This window comes from Hypomesus transpacificus, chromosome 9 (assembly GCF_021917145.1).
Source record: "Hypomesus transpacificus isolate Combined female chromosome 9, fHypTra1, whole genome shotgun sequence".
Classification (NCBI taxonomy): domain Eukaryota; kingdom Metazoa; phylum Chordata; class Actinopteri; order Osmeriformes; family Osmeridae; genus Hypomesus; species Hypomesus transpacificus.
Window position 1 is genome coordinate 14,573,642 of NC_061068.1, and position 12,190 is coordinate 14,585,831.

The 12,190-nt window shown below is 39.2% G+C and overlaps 1 protein-coding gene across 1 annotated transcript in view; it reads left to right on the forward strand.

Annotated features, from left to right (window-relative positions):
* Positions 1-12,190, forward strand: part of LOC124471292 (NACHT, LRR and PYD domains-containing protein 12-like) — a 1,476,309-nt gene that overhangs the window by 145,859 nt on the left and 1,318,260 nt on the right. The gene's annotated exons all lie outside the window — the stretch shown is intronic.

A 12,190-nucleotide genomic window follows, 5' to 3' on the forward strand; every position in this document is an offset into this window, starting at 1 on the left:
AAAATAGACTGAGCAAATTTGAGTGTAAAATTAATGATAGAGAAATGTCCGAATCCGTTCCAAAAACGGGCCAGTTCCGTAAAATGATACTTTGAATGTAGCATTTGTATCAGATCTGGAACGGATCCGCAAAACGGATGCGACTGTTACGCGGATCTGCCGGAACTCAGCCAGATCCGGCGCGGAATCAGCTGCTATCTGGGTAGCTCAACGTAGTTCGAACTCGGTTACTATGGCAACTTAGGCTACGAAACTAGTCTGGTCAGGGTCAGACTAACTGTCAGGCTTAGCGTGACTTGGTGCCCAGACGTCCCTGTAACACTGACCCAACGGGAAGACGATGATTTACCACGTATATTCTCATTTTCTTATTCTCATCAGTTCAACATTGATAGAAAATCAACGTAAATAGCCTACATAGGCTACAACATTTAGCCTAATGCATTAAACAATGATGAACAATGCTTTGATAGGCTACACCGTAGACGTTAACGCTAAATGTATGGATGTTAGTTTGTGATTTCAAATGTTTAGGCATCAGGCATAGGCCTACATCTCAATCTAAATTATCGAGTATAATTATCATAGCAATATAAATGTTAACAGTAGCCTACAATTGCAAAACAAACCTAAATCCGCCCTCCATTTCCCCGACACAAAACCCATGTTAAAAAGTTAGCACTAGGCTACTGGATAATATTGTAATTAATAGTAGGCTATTTTAAACTATGTCAAAAAAGTCCATTTAGATGAGTTTACATGGTATTTTTTAATCAACGAAGGTCTTATCGTTCATGACGTCAATCATGACGTGTCATTTTACTTTGATTGAAGCGGTGGATGAGGGAGCTGTCATTGTACACGATTTAAAGGGGACGTTCTTTCTGGAAGAAGTCATGTGGCCGTGTGCATTGCTTTTGCCGTGGTGGATTGTATGATCCATGATTTACCTCTCGTGCTGTTAAAAAATAGGGTGCACGCGCAATTAGCTTGACTACGAAAATCTGACTTGAATTAGTAGGACTGCATGAGCTGAAATTGGCCTTTATGGAACCGCTTAAAGGGGCAATTGACTGGGTTTTTTGGGTATTTCACACTGTTCCTTAAGGTCTCCGAATAGGGTATGTAACATTGGTTGGGTTGAAAATGGCCCGGGTGCTGTTCTATGCCCTCTTACAGATCGTCTGAAATGTTCCCGGGAAAAAACACTAGCTTTTCTCCTTTTATCAGAGCACCGACCCTAAAGTATGCGTGTTCACTAAACAGTCGTTTATCTCTACTATAATATGGATTTGACCATAGTAGACCTAGTAGGATATGTAATCGATCACTCAGAGGCTCCGGTAAATTCCTTCGGAGCGTGGAGATCCACTGTAAGTGACTCAGAGCCCTTAAGTTAAAACCTACTCCAAAAGTCTATGTTTATAATCAGTTAGCCGCAACAACCAGACTAGATCAAAGTTTTCACCGCCGTAGCTTGATAGATACGTTTCAAAGAGAACAAGTAACGTCAAAATGCACAATAATAGTTTATTATCTAAATAGTAAGACAATCAATACAATGATAATGAGATATTATCAAATACAAAACATATCTTCAGAGCAATGGTTAACAAAGGTATTCACAATGAAGACTAGGCGCCTAACGCACCGGAGCTGTATCGTAAACAAAACTCGAAGTGATTGGTAAAACGTCTTCCTATATACATTTACATATTTAGCAGACGCTCTTATCCAGAGCGACTTACAGTAAGTACAGGGACATTCCCCCCGAGGCAAGTAGGGTGAAGTGCCTTGCCCAAGAACACAACGTAATTTTGGCACGGCGGGGAATCGATCCGGCAACCTTCTGATTACTAGCCCGACTCCCTCACCGCTCAGCCATCTGACTCCAAAAAAACGTACTATACACCCAAACCTGAGTAAAATGGGGACACCGGTCACATGAACGAAAAGTTGTCTAACGGATACAAATTCAAATTGGAGCATTAATCAAGGCTGCAGTAGACCAAGTGGTGCCCTTGCAAGACAAGGGAATATGTTAAACACATGTTTAACATATTCCCTTGTTACTAGCATGTAATACATAAAATAAGAAACAAAAGCATATCAAACATGACATTAAAAGCTGTTTAGAACCTTATTTTCAATAACACAACTTTTAATGATAATTTCAGAGTCTTCCTCTGTCCACCTTCCTCTTCAACTGTTGAGACCACCTCTCCAGAGGTGTGTCATTAAGGTGTGATTGTCATTTTAGCATTAATGCAAATCAACAACTGTCCCAGACGAGTGTCTGGGTGACCAGTGACAAAGGGGCTGCCAAAACAGCCCTACAGTATATTAGTCTCCAATAACGCAGGACTTGTTGGTGAAAATCTGACAACTTGAGTTGGAGTTTTAGGATATCAAAGTCACATTTGAGCAAAGATTCTATACCTCCGAAATCCATAAAGATTTTTGAAGATAGGTTGAACCAGACACTCTCATATTGTTTTACAAAGCTCTGTAACCATTTCAATTTTAATGTGCCATTCATTGGGTCAAAGTCCCTCTTCCACCGATTTAATAATATCATTCTTTCGAATGTAATGATGTTTATTCTTCCAAATAAAACTAAAATAATTTGGTTAATTGTTTTGATCATTCCATCAGGGACAGCCAAAGAGTACGCTGGATAAATGAGTCTCGAAAGGCCTTCCATCTTAGATAATAGTATCCTACCGAATATAGATAAGTCCCTTTGTAACCATGTATTCAGAATTGTCCTATTCTTCTTTAAATTACTTTCAATATTGGATGTTGTCCTATGATCTAAATCCTTAGGAATATTAATTCCCAAACATTTTACTTCATTCTTAATAGGTATGTTATGTATAGCTGTAAATGGTGTATCATGTATTGTGTCAGAAGTATTAATCTATCAAGCATTGCACAGTCAGTCGGTGAACAAGTTTAAGAAAGCTTTATTGCTTGTGGCCGGCCCACAAGGAGACAAAACATCACACCCCATTGTGCTGAAAGTTTGTCCGCTAGCATGTTGCGCTAGCTAGCTATTTAAGCAGAACCGCTCTTTACAGTCAGTGGTTTAAGACAAAGGCATGCAAATGTTCCATTGCTAGTCTTCATTGGCTCCTTGCATAGACCTGGCGCGCGCGTGTGTGCGTGCGTGTTTTAGTGTGTGCGTGTGTGTGCCTTTTGACCCCTGTAAGCTTGACCACATGATTCACCCAACACAGATAAGGCCAGACATCTTTTATGGCCTCTCCAGTAAGAGAGAGTGGTCAGCCCAGGTCACCTTGTTTACGTATGCCTCATGTTACCCAAAGTCCAGATTTGGGGGTAGGCTTCTCTCTACACACAAGGAATGCTGAACACAGAATCATTCTTATACAGGATAAATGTGTTACATCTTCAATTTCTCCAACAATTGCCATTAGTTTGCATTTTTTCAAATGTAGGCATAGCCCTGAAGCCTTTGAGAAGACCGAAATGGCTTCCAAAGATGTTGGAATCTGTGCAGCATTCTCAAGGAAAAGGGTTGTGTCATCTGCCAGCTGACTTATAACCAATGAACTTCCCAGTACATTCAATTGTTGAATATTGTCATTTTGCTTTATCCAAATTGCCAATAGTTCTGTAGCCATAATGAAGAGAAGAGGTGAGGCTTGGCACCCCTGCCTAATTCCCCTCCTCACCTCAAATCTTTTGCATGCATCCAGTGTTAATAGTACTGAAGTATTTATATCATCATACAACATTCCAATCACCTTCTGAAAATGTTCACCAAAACCAAAATGTTCCAATGCTTTCAAAATAAAAGGATGTTCCACCCTGTCAAATGCTTTACAATAGTCTAAAAACAGATTAAAACCCCATCTTCAATTTTGTCCCTATAGTCTAACGAATCTAAAACGAATCTTATGTTGTTATGAATAGATCGCCCTTGTAGGAAGCCCGATTGCGATTTACTAATAATTTGTGACATACCCTATTTTAACCTATTGGCAATGACACGGGTAAATGTCTTTTAATAATCAACATTAAGTAACAGGGATGTGCACAGGAATTTTGAAGGGCAGTTGCTCTGGCCTGAAAAAGAAATTGCCTGCCTACTAATGATAATAATTCATGTAATGCCTTACTTCCATCATTTATTCTTATTGTTAAAACAAAATGTTATCAACTAACCATCAACGGACATGTAGCTTAGTTTTCCTACCAAAAAATTAGCATGTGATAACGGGATGGTCGGCTGGTAGGCAAGCTAGCCGTCTGATTATTTAGGCTAAACGTGGCAAACTGAGCCTGGATTTATGAAGATTTGAATTGATTTCATAAAACTTGATGATGATTGTTTGTTTCTTATACATTTCTACAACTTAAAACTCACCTTTTCTGACAACGGCAAAGCAGTTTTTTATCGACACAGAATAAAACAACCGTGACCGTCTCTTAAGTGTAAGAAAATGCAGGTTCAGGTGGCGGTCGCGTGCAGTAGCTACCGAGGAGTAAACAGGGGGCATACCCCTCTCCCCCTTGTGACTTCCACTCTCGTTGCCCATAGGCTTATCGATTGGAAGTGAATAAGGCTACTTTATGAAATGTTTTGGGTGGCGATTTTTTAAATCTAGGTCTACATGAAATTCTACAGCTGTTTAAATTCACTATTATTTATTTATTTTCCACAGGGGCACTTTGACTCGAGGAGGGCAAACGGGCAGTTGCCCGGGCAACCTTAGCCATAGCGTGTGCACGTCTCTGTTAAGTAAGGTTATAGGTCTAAGGTTATCTATGCATCTTTTATCCTTACCAGGTTTAGGAAGTAATGTTATTAATCCTTGTCTCATTGTAGGCATCTGTGTCTCCTCCTCAGGTATTAATCTAAGATCTGTACATTCCACGTCATTTATCATGAGAACATTTACAGCATTCCTTTCTTGTTTTCTTTTTTCTAAATCTACAGAAATTGTTAGAAAGTGTTTCTTCTAACCATCTTGGTCTTGACCTTACAAAATCCATTGCGCTCTATTCAGATATAGCTCATTGAATTTAGATTGTAGATTTATGCATTTATTTCTCTCTACTTCCGACATTAACTTCTCCTTACAGCATTCATCAATGTCTTGGATCAGTTTGAGTTCACACGCCTTCCTTTCTTTATTTCTCTTTTTCCCAAATTGGATGGAAAATTGTCTCACCCTATACTTAAAGAATTCCCAATTGCCATAGCTTCCAATTGATGAATCAAATCGAATATCTAATATCAAATTTTTGATTGTGTCACAATACTCAATACTTTTTAAAAGGTCCGCATTAAATTTCCAATAGACATTCCGCTTATCAAAACCAGTTAGTGGTTCCAGATCAAGTCGTACTAAACAGTGATCCGTTAAAGGTACACTTGATATTGACACCTGTGATACACATTGTACAATTTCAGGTGTCAATAACCATAAATCAACTCTAGACTTGCAACTCCCATTAGGTTTTATCCATGAGAACTGTCTATGACCCTGGTTTTTACTTCTCCAAATATCAATAAGTAAATGGGTATTAACAAACCTTTGAAATGTTAGATTATAATGATTATAGTCAAGCCAGTCATCTGGCGCTATATTAAAATCTCCACCCATCAAAACCAAATCTCTGTGATACAGATCCTTATAGAGAGTAACAACATCAGTAATCCCGTGCAATAACGTTATATTTTCTGTATTATTGTTATAACCATATACGTTTAACAAAATAAGGAAAGAGCCTTCTATACTGATGATAACTACCAACCAATGACCGTCTATCAGCTTTGTGAGTAACCACTTTTCCAGGGTTCCTATTAAAACAAATCGCAACTCCAGCAGATTTATTTGTACCATGGCTGAACAAAATCTTGTCTCGCCACTGACTTGACCAGAATGTGGCGTCAGAGGCGCCTGAGTGAGTTTCTTGTAGGAAAGTAAACTGTGTTCTCTAATGCCTTAGCTCACACGTTATGCTCGCGACTGGTTGTCGCAAAGTATGACTTGTACAGCTAGTTGCAAGCGTGCACGCCGAGTCTCAGAGCTTGGAAAAAGGGAGCCACTGGCCGTTTATCAATCCACGTTTTTTTCCGTTCTTGTGTTTCGTTGCCCAAGTACGGTTCCATTCCAAAGAACACAAGTCACCAAGAACGCCAAAAATACCCAGAAATGTTCCTGCTCCGCCCCTTTTATCGAGGATGCATTGGATGGTGACTTGGCCAGCGAGAACGCTTCTGATTTCCCAGAAGTCCTTGCGGACTTGCAAGACCATTCTCGCAAGGACGCTTGCAAGAACGTTTTTCAAAAGATTGTACTTGCGTTCTCAGCGTTTTTCGAATTGATAAACAGCCACTGTTTAAGGATAAACCGGAAGAGTCTGAAGTGGAAAGATGGCGCGGTCCAGTTTCGCGCTCTCGCTTGCCTCACTGCTTTACTGAGCACTTAGAAATGAATGGGGACGCCATCATGGAAGACAAAAGTAGCTTACTTAGTGATATTAACTCTATGCATGGATGCTATTAAGGTAGTTCTCATTTATGCGTTAATATTTAAATGTTGATAATACAATTGAAAAAATTAAGAAAAGATTCAATCTATGGTTGTTAAGAGACAACAACATCATTGGATGGTAGAGTGTTGTTATCAAAAGCAGAAGGTATCTCAAGATCTGTCTACGTTTCACTCTCTTTCGATATGCCTCGTACAATCATTAAGGAAATTGGTAAGTTACTGTATAACTTTGTATGGAGAAATAAAACCCATTACCTCAGTAAAGCAGTTATAAGAAACGCTATTGAGCAAGGTGGCTTAGCTGTCTTAGATATGAATAGGCCTACGCTAGGCTAAATAATACTTTTAATAATGCGCGTGAGACAGACTGTGTACTAAGGTTGACATGTTTAATCAGTTGCCCATTCCATATCTGACCCCCGCACCCCACATTCACTCCCTCATCCTATTTGTCCCAAGCCAATCAACATACGGCTTCCTGTTGGTTAAACATACATGTCAATCAACTGTTATCAGTAACATTGAACAATACCACATCTCCGATGATAAACTGGTCCAGAGATGAAGACCTTTTCTGCATCCTGCAGGGACAGATTCCTCAGCATACTCAGGCCTTAGCCTATATGATGGCCTACAAAAATTATGTGGTTAATTTTTAAGACAGTAGGCTGCAGATTTCGTTTAACTGACAGATCGAATTCACTTACTTTTAACATATCATTTATTTCAAGTTTTATTAATGTGCTGGCTTTATCATGAGACACCTACAGTAGTTGGGCTTGCCAAAATCGCACTATGGTTTCAATAAAACAAAACAAATAGTCTAAAAGTTTGTGTTGCAGAAAATTATCATAAGTGAACAGATAATTGTACCAGAATTGTTTACTTGTTTAATACTTGATAAGCTACATCGCACTACTGTTTCATTAAACAAATAAACAGAGTAACAATTTACAGTTTGTTTTTAAGGAAGCTGTGTGTGTAGAGCTAGCTAGCTAGTGCTATAACTACTGAATGTTAGCTCTAGCTAGTCAAGTAGTTTGTTTGATGGTGAAAACCACTCCAGTGTCTTGAAATGATTTCGACAGCAAAGTTGAAGTTAGCTAGCTAACATTGTCCAATTCAAGACACCAGATTTGTTTTATACATAACCATACACGATTCACATTAGCTACTTACACTCTGATTGTAGTCCATCTTGTTCTGTATGGAGGATTATAAGGGCCAAAACTAAATAAATAAATACTTGGATAAATGAATAATTATATAACATAAAGCATAAATAAATGACACAAAATATATAAATGTTACATGTATTTGTGTGTATATATATGTTTACGTTTTCATGTGTTTACATTTATTCATTTATACTTACATTTATTTATTTATACTTACATTTATTTATTTATACTTACATTTATCCACGGTGAAACTTCCTGCAGCAAAATAAATCTGTCGTCCCCCCGTCACAAAGTCAGGGGGCGGGTCAAAGCCTCTGATTGGTGGTTCAACTTGAATCTACTGCTTTTGACTATTCCAAGGTGGCAGCACCTTGTGCGGATTCAATGAATGAAATATTGAATGCTACAGTGGTCGAGATGTTGGCGGAAGCTGAAGAGATGGAGGCACTTGCCAGTTCACTTTTTTTTTACATCATATTGAGAGCTTCGCTGAAATTATAGGAATGATATTGGCCCTAACTGACACAGACATCGATGAAAATTTGTTCACGATCCTCAACGAGATGATACAGCATAGGGGTGGTTATATCGATCTTAAGACCGACAGTGGCCGGGTTGGGAAACCCGGCAACTATCGATACCAACGTTGGTATCAATAGCCTGATTGATAGCGTGATAAGATCGATACTTAAGTTTCATTCCACACTGAGTACACAACTCCCTTTACATCATAGTGGTTGTGCAAACACCGTCTAACTTGCTCAAACTCACTTTGCCCCTCCACTGCTTTTCTAAGCCCAAAGTATCGGTATTGGCAATACTGGCCCTGTATTTACTCCTTGGTATCGGATCTATACCACATCGTGCAGTGTCGCACACCCCTAGCAGCTGTAGAGTGAGGCGATAGAGGATCCCTCTAGCTTGAAGAGAGCTTGATCGCCTGGTTGAGCCTGCCTGGTGTGTAATACTGTTCATTCACCAATCAGAGGCTTTGACCCGCCCCCTGACTTGGTGACGGGTATGGAAGCAAATCGTGACCAAAATTCAAATGAAAATGCATTTCCAGAAATGCATTTTCATTTTAAGAATGTGGCTGCATTATTTGACTCATAAATGAAATTAGTAATCAATCATCCTATTTGCATTTTAATTTTCTTCCTTAAGACTGCTCATTCTTTCACTTAATTAAAATGAAAACGAAAAAGACATTTGAAATTTAATTTTCAAAATATGCCCCAGCAAATAGATACCAAAATTCAATTAGAAATGTAAAATTTGAAAATGAAAATGCATTTCCAGAAATGCATTTTCATTTTAAGAACGTGGCTGCAAAATCGTGACCACAATTCAAATGAAAATGCATTTCCAGAAATGCATTTTCCTTTTCAAGAACGTGGCTGCAAAATCGTGACCACAATTCAAATTCAAATGCATTACCAGAAATGCATTTTCATTTTAAGAACGTGGCTGCAAAATCGTGACCACAATTCAAATGAAAATGCATTTCCAGAAATGCATTTTCCTTTTCAAGAACGTGGCTGCAAAATTGTGACCACAATTCAAATTCAAATGCATTACCAGAAATGCATTTTCATTTTCAGAACGTGGCTGCAAAATCGTGACCACAATTCAAATTCAAATGCATTTCCAGAAATGCATTTTCATTTTAAGAATGTGGCTGCATTATTTGACTCATAAATAAAATTAGTAATCAATCATCCTATTTGCATTTGCATTTTCTTCCTCAAGACTGCACATGTTATGCCATAATCAAAAAAAAACAGAGCGGACATTGCATTTTCATTTTCATGTTCTGCCCGCAAAGAACTGCCCATAATTCGAAAACGAAAATGCATTCTGAGCGGCGCAGCAGAGTGACGTCAGTAGCCGCTCTTCTTCAGCTCCCTGCTGACCGAGCAACCCATCTTGTTCGGTAGGGGGCGGTGTGCACATACGCATTGCATTACATGGCAAATGTGCCGTGAAATTGATTGAATTGCCGGGTCTTTAGAGGACGCATCACAGATCATGGCGCTCCCTCAAATTGTTCAGACACTGATAGAATTAGCTCAGCTGGTAGAAACTAATAATATATCTGAGTCTGATGCCCGTGACCGAGTAGAACAAGTCACAGAGAGCTTGGCTGCATACTCTGCCGTCACAGACGTACACATTAATGAGGTTGCCATAGTAAACCTCTCTTCAGTCCTGGAACGGCTGGATGCTGTGGAGCCTCAAATGGGACAGGGACGACCAACCATCCACATCCCATTCGAGTCCATCGAAAACTATTTATTAAATGGTTTAAAAATAAAGGACATAGCGGAGCTGGTCGGCGTAGGCCACCAGACCATCCGTCGGAGGATGCAAAGTAACGGATTTATGGAGCTAGAAAGCTGACAAAAGTATCTGAATTTGAATATGAAAGATCTGAAATATTTGTATGTCGAATTTCATAAAACTGAAATATTTTGCTGTTGAATATATAATATCTGAATTATTTGTATGCCCAATTTAATAAAACTGAATTATTTTGATTGCAGAAATTCAGATTGCAGGAATTCAGATTCTTAAAAATTCAGATTCTTGAAATTCAGATTGCAGAAATTCAAATTCAGATTGCGGAAATTCAGATTTTGTCTGAACTAGACCAAAGGTGAAACAGCTTGCTTTCACAGGGAAAGGTAGACCATTTAATAAATAGTTTTCGATGGACTCGAACGGGATGTGGATGGTTGGTCGTCCCCGTCCCATTTGAGGCTCCACAGCATCCAGCCGTTCCAGGACTGAAGAGAGGTTTACTATGGCAACCTCATTAATGTGTACTTCTGTGACGGCAGAGTATGCAGCCAAGCTCTCTGTGACTTGTTCTACTCGGTCACGGGCATCAGACTCAGATATATTATTAGTTTCTACCAGCTCAGCTAATTCTACCAGTGTCTGCACAATTTGAGGGAGCGCCATGATCTGTGATGCGTCCTCTAAAGACCCAGCAATTCAATCAATTTCACGGCACATTTGCAATGTAATGCAATGCGTATGTGCACACCGCCCCCTACCGAACAAGATAGGTAGCTCGGTCAGCAGGGAGCTGAAGAAGAGCGGCTACTGACGTCACTCTGCTGCGCTGCTCAGAATGCATTTTCGTTTTCGAATTATGGGCAGTTCTTTGCGGGCAGAACATGAAAATGAAAATGCAATGTCCGCTCTGTTTTTTTAATTATTAAGGCATAACATGTGCAATCTTGAGGAAGAAAATGCAAATGCAAATAGGATGATTGATTACTAATTTTATTTATGAGTCAAATAATGCAGCCACATTCTTAAAATGAAAATGCATTTCTGGAAATGCATATTCATTTGAATTGTGGTCACGATCTGCTTCCATAGACGGGGGGACGACAGATTTTGCTGCAGGAAGTTTCACCGTGGATAAATGTAAGTATAAATACATAAATGTAAGTATAAATAAATAAAAGTAAGTATAAATAAATAAATATAAGTATAAATGAATGAATGTAAGTATAAATGAATAAATGTAAACAAATGAAAAAGTAAACATGTATATATATACACACAAATACATATAACATTTATATATTTTGTGTCATTTATTTAAGCTTTGTGTTATATAATTATTTATTTATCCAAGTATTTATTTATTTAGTTTTGGCCCCTATAATCCTCCATAGTTCTGAGCCGTAATCCTACAATATTCACTACTGCAGGAAAATAATATCTTGTGTCCATGTTTATCCCATTCGCTACGTGGCGCTGTCAGATAAAACGAGGGTCCTAGAACTGCGGTCCTGAAACTTTAACTCTCCGGCTCTCCGGCGTTTCCGGCGTCTCTGGGGTCTGCAGGTACCCCCTACTCCCAAAATCTGAACTTTGGGGAACACGCGCCCCAGTGCAGGGACCCTCGTACGATATTCTTTAACTTTAACTGTGAGAAAATGACATAATTCTAACGGCCTACAGATGTATCACAACATTTTAATGTGTGAGCACTAATATCAGATCAAAATGAACACATGTAGCCTTAATTAAAATATTAACTAACGTAGGGTAGTTTACCGTCGGAGAAAACCACTACGCCTCATTCAGCCAGTTTAAACGGCTGCTAGATGACGCTGCTCATTTTCAATGCGCCGATAGTCCGGCTCTTTGGGCCGGCACAATCCGAAAGAAACCACCAAAGCCTCACAAGGCATCGTTCGCCCATCCCTACCTTCTAGAAGGTTCTATATTGCGCAATCATGTCTTTCAGTAGAGGGGTGCGTGTTATAATACTCTGCCTATATAATAAGATGTTTGGGGCATGATCGTTGCTTTTTGATCCGGTGTTTGTCTGCATACGACTGCCAGTGCCTGAATAAAGACCATCAAGCCACTCTTAGACTTGAGAAAGACTCTCTGCTCTTCGGCTCTATTATTGTTCAAAGTTCCTTCTGGTTCATTTCCACTACACCATTTGGA